The sequence below is a fragment of the Procambarus clarkii genome, chromosome 27, assembly GCF_040958095.1.
Source record: "Procambarus clarkii isolate CNS0578487 chromosome 27, FALCON_Pclarkii_2.0, whole genome shotgun sequence".
In the NCBI taxonomy this organism is placed as follows: domain Eukaryota; kingdom Metazoa; phylum Arthropoda; class Malacostraca; order Decapoda; family Cambaridae; genus Procambarus; species Procambarus clarkii.
Genome location: NC_091176.1, coordinates 22,612,743 through 22,623,044, shown reverse-complemented (window position 1 = coordinate 22,623,044; position 10,302 = coordinate 22,612,743).

Here is a 10,302-nt window from a genome sequence, read left to right as displayed (position 1 = left end):
CCAGTCGTCATATAGCGTCATATAGACGCCATATAGTGTCACGATTGGATGACCGTGCGTCTTTAAGTCATCTACAGTATTCAAAACAACAGACTGAATAATAACGAGATAATGTGCATTGTGTTTTATCAGAAAGAACATTGCTTATCTCCGGCTCGTAATAAATTTAAGAGTGATAAGTTGTTAGGTTCATTCAACAAGTCAATTACCTCTTATCGATAGTGTGGATTGGTGCAGGAAATACCTACTCGCGGGAAGCTTTGATAAGCGTATAGTAAGTCAGCTCTTATCTCTTGGCCCTGGATGTCTGACTCCTGGATAGCTTCTTTATATACATCATCTTGGCTCCAGTAAATAATGTTATTGTTGCTGCTGCTCCTGTTACTACCACTGCTGCTCCTGTTACTACCACTGCTGCTCCTGTTACTACCGCTGCTGCTCTTGTTACTACCGCTGCTGCTCCTGTTACTACCGCTGCTGCTCCTGTTACTACCACTGCTGCTCTTGTTACTACCGCTGCTGCTCTTGTTACTACCGCTGCTGCTCTTGTTACTACCGCTGCTGCTCTTGTTACTACCGCTGTTGTTGCTGCTGTAATTGATGCTGCTGCTATTATTGCGGCAGCAGCTGTTTATGATAGTGTTACTGCTGTCACTCAGGTTGCGGCTTCTGCAGAAAGTCATTTAGCAGCCCCATAGCAACCACTTAGCAGCTTCATTGCATCCTACCTTGCAAAAACGTTGCAACCAGCCGTCTGGTGCAGAGTTCTGGGTTAAGACGGGGAGGGGGAGGGGGAGGGGAAGGGGAGGGGGAGGGGAGGGGGAGGGGAGGGGGAGGGGAGGGGGAGGGGAGTGCTTTTGTCGTTGAGCTCTGATGCTCCTCTTCTCATTCTTCTCCCTCCCCTCACCTCCCTCCGCTTCTGTCCGCCTCCCTCTTCCTCGCGTCCAGCCACTTGAGCTGGACGGTAGAGCGACGGTCTCGCTTCATGCAGGTCGGCGTTTAATCCCCGACCGTCCAAGTGGTTGGGGCACCATTCCTCTCCCCTCTCCCATCCCAAATCATTATCCTGATCCCTTTCCAGTGTTAGAGTCGTAATGGCTTGGTGCTTTCCTTTGATAGTTTCCTTCCTTCTCTCACTCCCATAAAACTCCCGTTAAGGTCAGAATAAACAAGGGAAACTCACCTTAGGTAAACTGAGGAGCTTCCAAAGCCTTAGCAGGAGCACACAGCTACACTTATACGAGGCTCTAGTCCGCCCGCACCTCCAGTACCACTACACATCTTAGGGAAAACTAACGTGCAACAACTACAAGCGTCTTGCAGGTTATCAATCCCAATCGTTCAATCTTACGTTCAATCCTCAACCATCCTTAGGGGGGTAGAAATAGCCTAAGCTACTCTATCCCTTTGAGATGTATTTACTGCTTACCTCAATAAACATACTTGAACTCAACCATCCAAGTGGTTGGGCACTACACCTTCCCTCCGTCTCATCCCAAATCCTTATCCTCATATCTCCTTCAAGTGTTGCTTAGTCGTAATTGGCTTAGCACTTATTCCGGACATTTAACTTTCCTTACAAGCACTGCAAAATAAGGTGTCAAGAAGAGCAGCAACACACCGTCGAACAACTTGGGAGTTGCGTGAACTCCTCAACACACAACCAGTAAACATCAGACTACAGCAGCAACACACACACACCTTAGGGTATGGTGCTTTACCCTGTCGTAGCTCAGTCGATTAAGGCAGTGTCTGGGATGCTCCCGGACGCAGGTTCGAGTCCTCGTCACGGCCCTTGTGGATTTGTACAGCACTAAGCCACCTCCAGGGAATGGAACACCCCAGGGAATTTAGAAGACTCAATGGTTGAAAGACAACACCGAGAGGAGACGCCCCGCTCCCACAGGTGGGGCCCAAGAGCTTGCAACTACTTGAGGGACACCAAGACCCACAATATATAATCCCAAATAAAATACCGACCAGACTCCCCAATTATTATTTTTATTATTATTTAATAAATAACAATTATTATTATTATCATATAATAATAAATAACTAAATATTATTATTAATATTATATAATAATAAGATAATATTATTGAATAATAAAATAAAGATCCTCAAAAAGAACATGGAAACATGTACACAAGCATGTGAGTGTGTATGTGTAAATGCTACACATGATTCATTTATATACATTTATATAGTCATTTATGTTGAAATATACGTGAAGAACTTCTCACTCGCAGCTCCGTGGCATGAGAGAGCAAGCTTACCTACCAGCACACACACACACACACACACACACACACACACACACATAGGGGGCCCCCACAGGTGGGGGCCTCGTAGCCTGGTGGATAGCGCGCAGGACTCGTAATTCTGTGGCGCGGGTTCGATTCCCGCACGAGGCAGAAACAAATGGGCAAAGTTTCTTTCACCCTAAGTGCCCCTGTTACCTAGCAGTAAATAGGTACCTGGGAGTTAGTCAGCTGTCACGGGCTGCTTCCTGGGGTGTGTGTGTGGTGTGGAAAAAAAAAAAACAATAGTTAGTAAACAGTTGAGAGGCGGGCCGAAAGAGCAAAGCTCAACCCCCGCAAAAACACAACTAGTAAACACATAGTTGTAGTTAAAAAAAATAGTTAGTAAAAAAAAGTAGTTAGTAAAAAAAGTAGTTAGTAAACAGTTGATTGACAGTTGAGAGGCGGACCGAAAGAGCAAAGCTCAACCCCTGCAAACACAACTAGGTGAATACACACACATACACACACCGTGTCAGCAAGGCGGACAGCCCGCCTCATAACAATATTATATTTGAATTTTCTAGCATTTTCTCATCACTTGTACATCTTCATTAAAAAAAAAAAAACTCCTTATGTTGGGCCCCTCTGTTTCTCACTATTTCTTTACTATCCTGCTTCTTCCCTCCTCCCCTAGCTATCCTCTGGCCTCCCTCCCTCCTCACCTGTCCTCCAGCCTCTCTCCCTCATTCCCACCCGTCCTCAGCCTCCCATTACACACTAACCAGCCTCCCTCCGTCAATAAGGAGTGGGTTAGGTCGGGCTAGTAGTGGATCACGGGAAAGTTGTTGTCTTTGGAGAGTGAGTGTTCACCGTCGGCGTCTTCTGTGCTTCCTCCTCCGTCTTCTTTACCTCCAACATATTATCATCTTCTGCTCCTTTTTATTCATCTTCTACTTGTATTTAGCAAGTCCTTATATCCAATTTTTTCACAGGTAGGCACATGAATAGACGACTTCAGACTTGTTTACAAGCTCGACACTCACCCATCCCGCGGTTCATCTTCCAGGTCTAACTATTCAATTTTCTGTGGAACACGATCATCCAAGTGGTTTACAACCACTTCCTTATCAACATATCTTTTTAATTTCCTTAATTCTTCAATTTCTCCGTCTGACTATAGCACACTTCATGTTTTTAAATCCTCGATTTTTTTCTTCTTAATTTTATTCTTAGCTATTATTTTTTCTTCCTCTTTATTTTTTTATTTTCTACTTGATTTTGCTTTTGTTATTTTATTCTACTTCTCTTACTTCTAAATTATCTTCTAAATTATATCTTTTATAATGCTTATGCCGGACGGTAGAGGGATGGTCTCGCTTCATGCAGGTCGGCGTTCAATCCCTGACCGTCCAAGTGGTTGGGCACCATTCCTTCCCCCCGTCCCATCCCAAATCCTAATACTTACCCGATGCTTATATCGGATATAAGTATTTTTATCCTAATATTAATACTTCCAAGTGTTATATAGTAATGGCTTAGCGCTTTCTCCTGATAATTACTTTTACCACAGGCTATAGGCACTGGACAGTATCATCCCACAGGCTAGGGGCACTGGACAGTATCATCCCACAGGCTAGGGGCACTGGACAGTATCATCCCACAGGCTAGGGGCACTGGACAGTATCATCCCACAGGCTAGAGGCACTGGACAGTATCATCCCACAGGCTAGGGGCACTGGACAGTATCATCCCACAGGCTAGGGGCACTGGACAGTATCATCCCACAGGCTAGGGGCACCAGACAGTATCATCCCACAGGCTAGGGACACTGGACAGTATCATTCCACAGGCTAGGGGCACTAGACAGTATCATCCCACAGGCTACGGGCACTGGACAGTATCATCCCACAGGCTACGGGCACTGGACAGTATCATCCCACGGGCCTGGATCACCGGACAGTATCATCCCACAGGCCTGGATCACCGGACAGTATCATCCCACAGGCCTGGATCACCGGACAGTAGACTACAAATCTGTACGGACTGACCAGCAAGTCGGTTATTCAACCGCTGGGACAAGCCTGTATTGAGCCCAGCTGTTAGTACCCCACAACTCCCTCCTCTTCCCCCTCCAAATGGCTCCGTCTCCGTTTCCAATTATCCTTGTCTAATCCCCTATTTCCCCTCTCTCACCAATAGGCTTGTCTCTCTCTTCCCCTCTATCCCTCTCTCTCTCTCTCTCTCTCTCTCTCTCTCTCTCTCTCTCTCTCTCTCTCTCTCTCTCTCTCTCTCTCTCTCTGTCTCTCTCTCTCTCTCTCTCTCTCTGTCTCTCTCTCTCTCTCTCTCTCTCTCTCTCTCTCTCTCTCTCTCTCTCTCTCTCTCTCTCTCTCTCTCTCTCTCTCTCTCTCTCTCTCTCCCTCTTTCTCTCCCTCTTTCTCTTTCAATCCCCCTTCGGTTTTCCTTTCACCTGTTCCTATCATTTCTTCTAACCTCTTACTCTTCCTTCCGTCACTTTAGTGTTTCCCTAAACCTTCTCCCAGTTCTAATACCATGCTATACTCCACCATCCCTCTACCTCCTCTTCCATTACCTCCCCCCCCCCTTGCTACCTCAACCTCTACTTGTGCTATATAGTCGTAATGGGTGGCGTTTTCCCCTGATAATTTCCTCCCTCCTTTTATTAACCAATGACTACATCTCTCCTCCACCACCAGCCCCCACGGCTCCTACCCTCTACGTGTGGTCAATAAGTGGAATACACTGAAAGAGGAAGTTGTAAAAGCCACCTCCATCCACAACTTTAAGGTCAAATTCGACAAAGAAATCATCCAAGAGGAGAGTTAAATTAGAAATGTACCTGGTATAGCCAGGCTAGTGTGCGGGGCATAAAGAGCTAAACCTTAATCTTCCCCTAGTCGCTTGTAGGCACCTGTTCTCTCCCTTCCCCTCCACCAATACCTTCCCCCCAGCCTCCACCAGAACCCCTCCCCCCCCCCTTCAATCTCCGCCGGCCCCCTCCACTAGCTTCTTGATCCACTGCCTCCGCCAGCATGCCCAACCACGTCCACCGACCCTCCTTCACCCCAGACCACAGCCCCTCGCACCCCCCGCCCCTTCCCTCTCCACACAATGCTTTAACTACCTGCTTGATACCTGCTTGACCTCTCTACATTTTCCTGTTCCCCTTTCCTATAATCTCTTCCGCCTCCTTTTCTACTCTGCGTCCTTCCACCTGCTTTCTTTCCGCTCCTTCCTTCCCTCACTCACATCATTTTCGCGTATCTACTTGATTTACCTTTGCATTTCTCCTATTTTACTTTTGCTAAATCATGCGACACAATAACCCCCCCACCATATCACTCCCTCCGTCCCCAACCCCCTCCATCCCCCACCACTCCCCCCCCCCCCTCCCCCTCCTGCTCATTTGTCGATTCGTCTTCCAGGGAGGACTGTAGTATTCCAGGCGACTCATAGTCGTCTTCCAGGAAGGACTGCGGTATTCCAGGTGACTCATATTAGACTTTCAGTATGGACTGTGGTATTCCGGGCGACTCATATTATTATTATGACTGGCCTTCCAGGGTGGAGGTAGCCTGACCTAACTCGGGCCAGGGAGTGAGAGGGAGTCCCCGATGATCAGGGAGGGGAGAGGAGCGCGGAGGAGCGTATAATGTGGGAAGGGCGTGAAGGTGCGTATAGTGAAGGGAAGGGAGACAGGAAGCACAGAGGCTAAATGAAAAACATTATACGAAAAAATCTGGAGAAATTTAAGAGATAATGGGAATAAACGAAACAGAAAAAACAATTAATTAAAAGAAGAGGTTGATGAGGTAAAAACAGGAAAAATTAAAGGGCTTTGAATACTGCAAGTTATTGTTGTTTTAGATTCAGCTACTGGGAACGAAACGTTCCAAGTAGCACGGGCTATGGTGAGCCCGTAGTGGACTTACCTGGCACAGGAGCGGGGCTGCAAGTCAGCAGCTCTGTATATATTCTACCAAACTCCCTCCTTCCTCACCTACCTACCTATTTGACTATCGATCTATCTGCACGGCACAGCACCTCAGGGATAAGGGGTCAGGTGACGGGTACAGCACCTGGGGGTAAGGGGTCAGGTGACGGGTACAGCACCTCGGGGGTAAGGGGTCAGGTGACGGGTACAGCACCTCGGGGGTAAGGGGTCAGGTGACGGGTACAGCACCTGGGGGTAAGGGGTCAGGTGACGGGTACAGCACCTCGGGGGTAAGGGGTCAGGTGACGGGTACAGCACCTGGGGGTAAGGGGTCAGGTGACGGGTACAGCACCTCGGGGGTAAGGGGTCAGGTGACGGGTACAGCACCTCAGGGGTAAGGGGTCAGGTGACGGGTACAGCACCTCGGGGGTAAGGGGTCAGGTGACGGGTACAGCACCTGGGGGTAAGGGGTCAGGTGACGGGTACAGCACCTGGGGGTAAGGGGTCAGGTGACGGGTACAGCACCTGGGGGTAAGGGGTCAGGTGACGGGTATAACCATAAATATGGCCGCTGACCCCGCCTTAGTACCATGTCGGGTCGAAGTGTCAATTAAGCGTCTCTCCCTTATGTCCCATCTTATTAGGCTCTCTTTCGCTTACTCCTTTCACACTTCACTCTTCGCTATTCCCTACCTCCTAATCCCCGTCTATTTCTCTCTCCTACTCTCCGTCACTCCCCCCCCCCCCGAACCCCCAGTCTTATCCCTTCTGGCAACTACACTTTATCCCCTTTTTTCCATAATTCCACACGCTTTCTTATGTTCTTCAATTTTTATCTAAAGTTTCCGCCCTGTTTCCCCCAGTACACAGTACTGGGGGAAACAGTACTTACAGTACTTATCATCTACTTTATTCTTACAAACCCTTTCCCTAATTGTATTTGGGTACTTGCTCGATACCTGCTTGATGGGGTTCTGGGAGTTCTTCTACTCCTCAAGCTCGGCCAGAGGCCAGGCTTCGGGAATTCAATTTGGAATTGGGTAATTCAAAACGCTTTATATCTTTGTATCAATGGTCTCACTGTCTTTGGTGATGTAACAGGTCACATGTGTGGGTATCATGCTGGTGGTCAGTAAGCTGTATTGTTGCCATAATAATCATCCATAGATTGCTAGACGTTAAACCACACACCAAATCAGTGACAATGTCTACGTTCAATGCTGTTATTGTGACACTTTTACGTAACGAATGTACTGTACTTTCATGTAAAGTGTTACAATTATAAATGTACTACCATTTACGAAAAAAGTACTTGATTGACATATTCACTCACAGGATGAGTGACGCTGCCCAAGAAACTCGCCCTTAGGGGGAAAAGTTTAAACATAACATGTAAAAAAAAAAAAAAATCCTACCACTACCCGCACTCCATCACCTTACCCAATCTGTATTTCCCCCCCCCCAATTCCCCCAATCCCCCCTCCCCAGGTTTCCCCGCCAGCCTCCTCAAAACTTCTCCCTGTCACACCTCCTTCCCCTCCACATCCCACTAAACTTCTCGCCTTCCCTTCCTTATCGTGTGAGAGGGAGTCGCAGAAAGAGAGAATGGGGGAGAGAGGGGCGGTGTTTGTGAGAGTATTAGCACGGAAGTCTAGCTTGAGACGTGAGAGAGAGTGCTCCATAAGATAAGGTTATGGAGGAAGGGGGAGAAGGGGGGGGGGCGTGGGAATCTCTTTCCTGAAGAATATGTGTTGTGGATGCGTGTGAATATATAATATATATATATATATATATATATATATATATATATATATATATACATATATATATATATATATATATATATATATATATATATATATATATATATATATATATATATATATATATATATGGCATGGATAGATGGATACATGCATGTTTGGATTGTTTTATTGATGGATTAATGCTTAGATGGTGGGTAAAGATGAACGGGTGTTTGAATGAGTGGAAGATGAATAGATTAATTATTGATTGTCGTTAGGTTGTATGGCTGTTGGTATGGATTAGTCGATTGGGCACCTGACAGCTGGGTGGACAGCGCTTCGGATTCGTAGTCCTAAGGTTCCGGGTTCGATCCCCGGTGAAGGCGGAAACAAATGGGCAAAATGTTTCTTTCACCCTGATGCCCCCTGTTACCTAGGCCTAGCAATAAATAGGAACCTGGGAGTTAGACAGCTGCTACGGGCTACTTCCTGGGGATGTGTAACAAAAAGGAGGCCTGGTCGAGGACCGGGCCGCGGGGATGCTAAGCCCCGAAATCATCTCATCTCTCAAGAAGATGGATGGTGACTGGTAGGATATCTAGGCTTAGAGGTGTATGGACAAGTCAATACAGTGGACCTCCCTGGTGGACCAAACTCTCACAAGTCAAGCCTGGCCTCGGGCCGGGCTTGGGGAGTAGAAGAACTCCCAGAACCCCATCAACCAGGTATCAACCAGGTACACGGTTAGGAAAGTGGATCGATAGATGGCTGTGTAGAACCATCTACTCCCCGAAGCACTAAGCCAAAATGCTGCTACAATTTAATTAAGATCCAGCTCATTTTTCCATTTCATTTATTTATTATGCACCCCATACCCATCCCGTGGGAGGTGGTGGAAAGGGTTCCAGCTCGATATAATCATTATGACACATAGAGGGACCTTTGACAAGCCGCCGGCTTCTTGTGCTCGTCAAGGCCACTGGAGAGATTGTGGCTTTCGGGTAAATTCAGGTAAATATATTTCTTAACATGTATGACTGGATATGTAAGTTGATGGATAAATGAGAACATGATTGGATTAACCAACATGAGCATGGTCATGACCCAGACTATTTTACCCCATAACATTCACATTTGGACTGTCTGGGAAAAATGTTTTATCACTGAGTGGCAGAACCACAGTCGTATATTAGACTGTTCTCAGCTAACATCTATCCATGAATTAAAGTGCACATTGACAGTATTTGTGATCCATATAACATTACCATATTATCTAGGTAATCAACTGATTACCTGGATCTTAATATGACTATTATCATTGATTGGTCGTTGAGGTGCAAGTCCCGTGCTCACCACACACTCACACCTTCACAAAACACTCGGGAGAGTGCGAAAGACTTGGTGTAAATTCTTTACATCAAATTCACAAATACATAATATTGAATAAAATCCCACACTTATCACTGGTAATAATTATATTATTAATTATTACCAGTGGTAATAATCACTGGTAATAATTATATTATTAATTATTACCAGTGATAACCTCTCACGTTGACAGTGATACACATATGCCAGTGATCCAGGTGTGCCAGTGATCCAGATATGGCAGGTGTTCTAAACTACACCTGTACCTCTTCTGCAACACTGCACGTTCTGAATGTCAATAAATTATTATTACTAATGTCAACATTTAATATATGAGTGTGAGCATATGGCCAGCATGTACGCTGGTGGCACACTGAGCACTGGACGATCATGTGATGTCACAGCACCGCCTTGGAGACGGGCAGGCCTGGGATGCAAGTTCGAGCCTATTTAATTGCCTTAATATCTACTCAAGGCAGGTATCTCTCAACGCAGGCCGACCAGTTGAGGGTTCATAAACTGATAAGTAGATATGGCAAGAAAAGATAACAAGGCGCGTGAAAGATCGGACCCAGGAGCTAGAGTTGCAGGCACAAAGAGATGTGTAGGTATAGTTGAGTACACATATATGCCCAAAGACACTTAACTACTCAACAACGATCATCATTGTAAACATCTTCACTAAATACCGACATCATTTCTGTACCAATCATCACTATCAGGCATGACTGTGTGCCCCACCCACAAACTTCCCTCTCCTTCATCACCTTCTCTATCCCCTCACCATATTTCCTACCTCTCACCACTTTCCGTCACCATCACCACCTTCCCTACCCTTCACTCCAGTCCCAGGAAGTACCCTTCACCACCTTCCCGACCCTTCACCAATTTCCCTTCATCATTGTATATCTATATAAATATAAATATATATATATATATATATATATATATATATAAATATATATATATATATATATATATATATATATATATA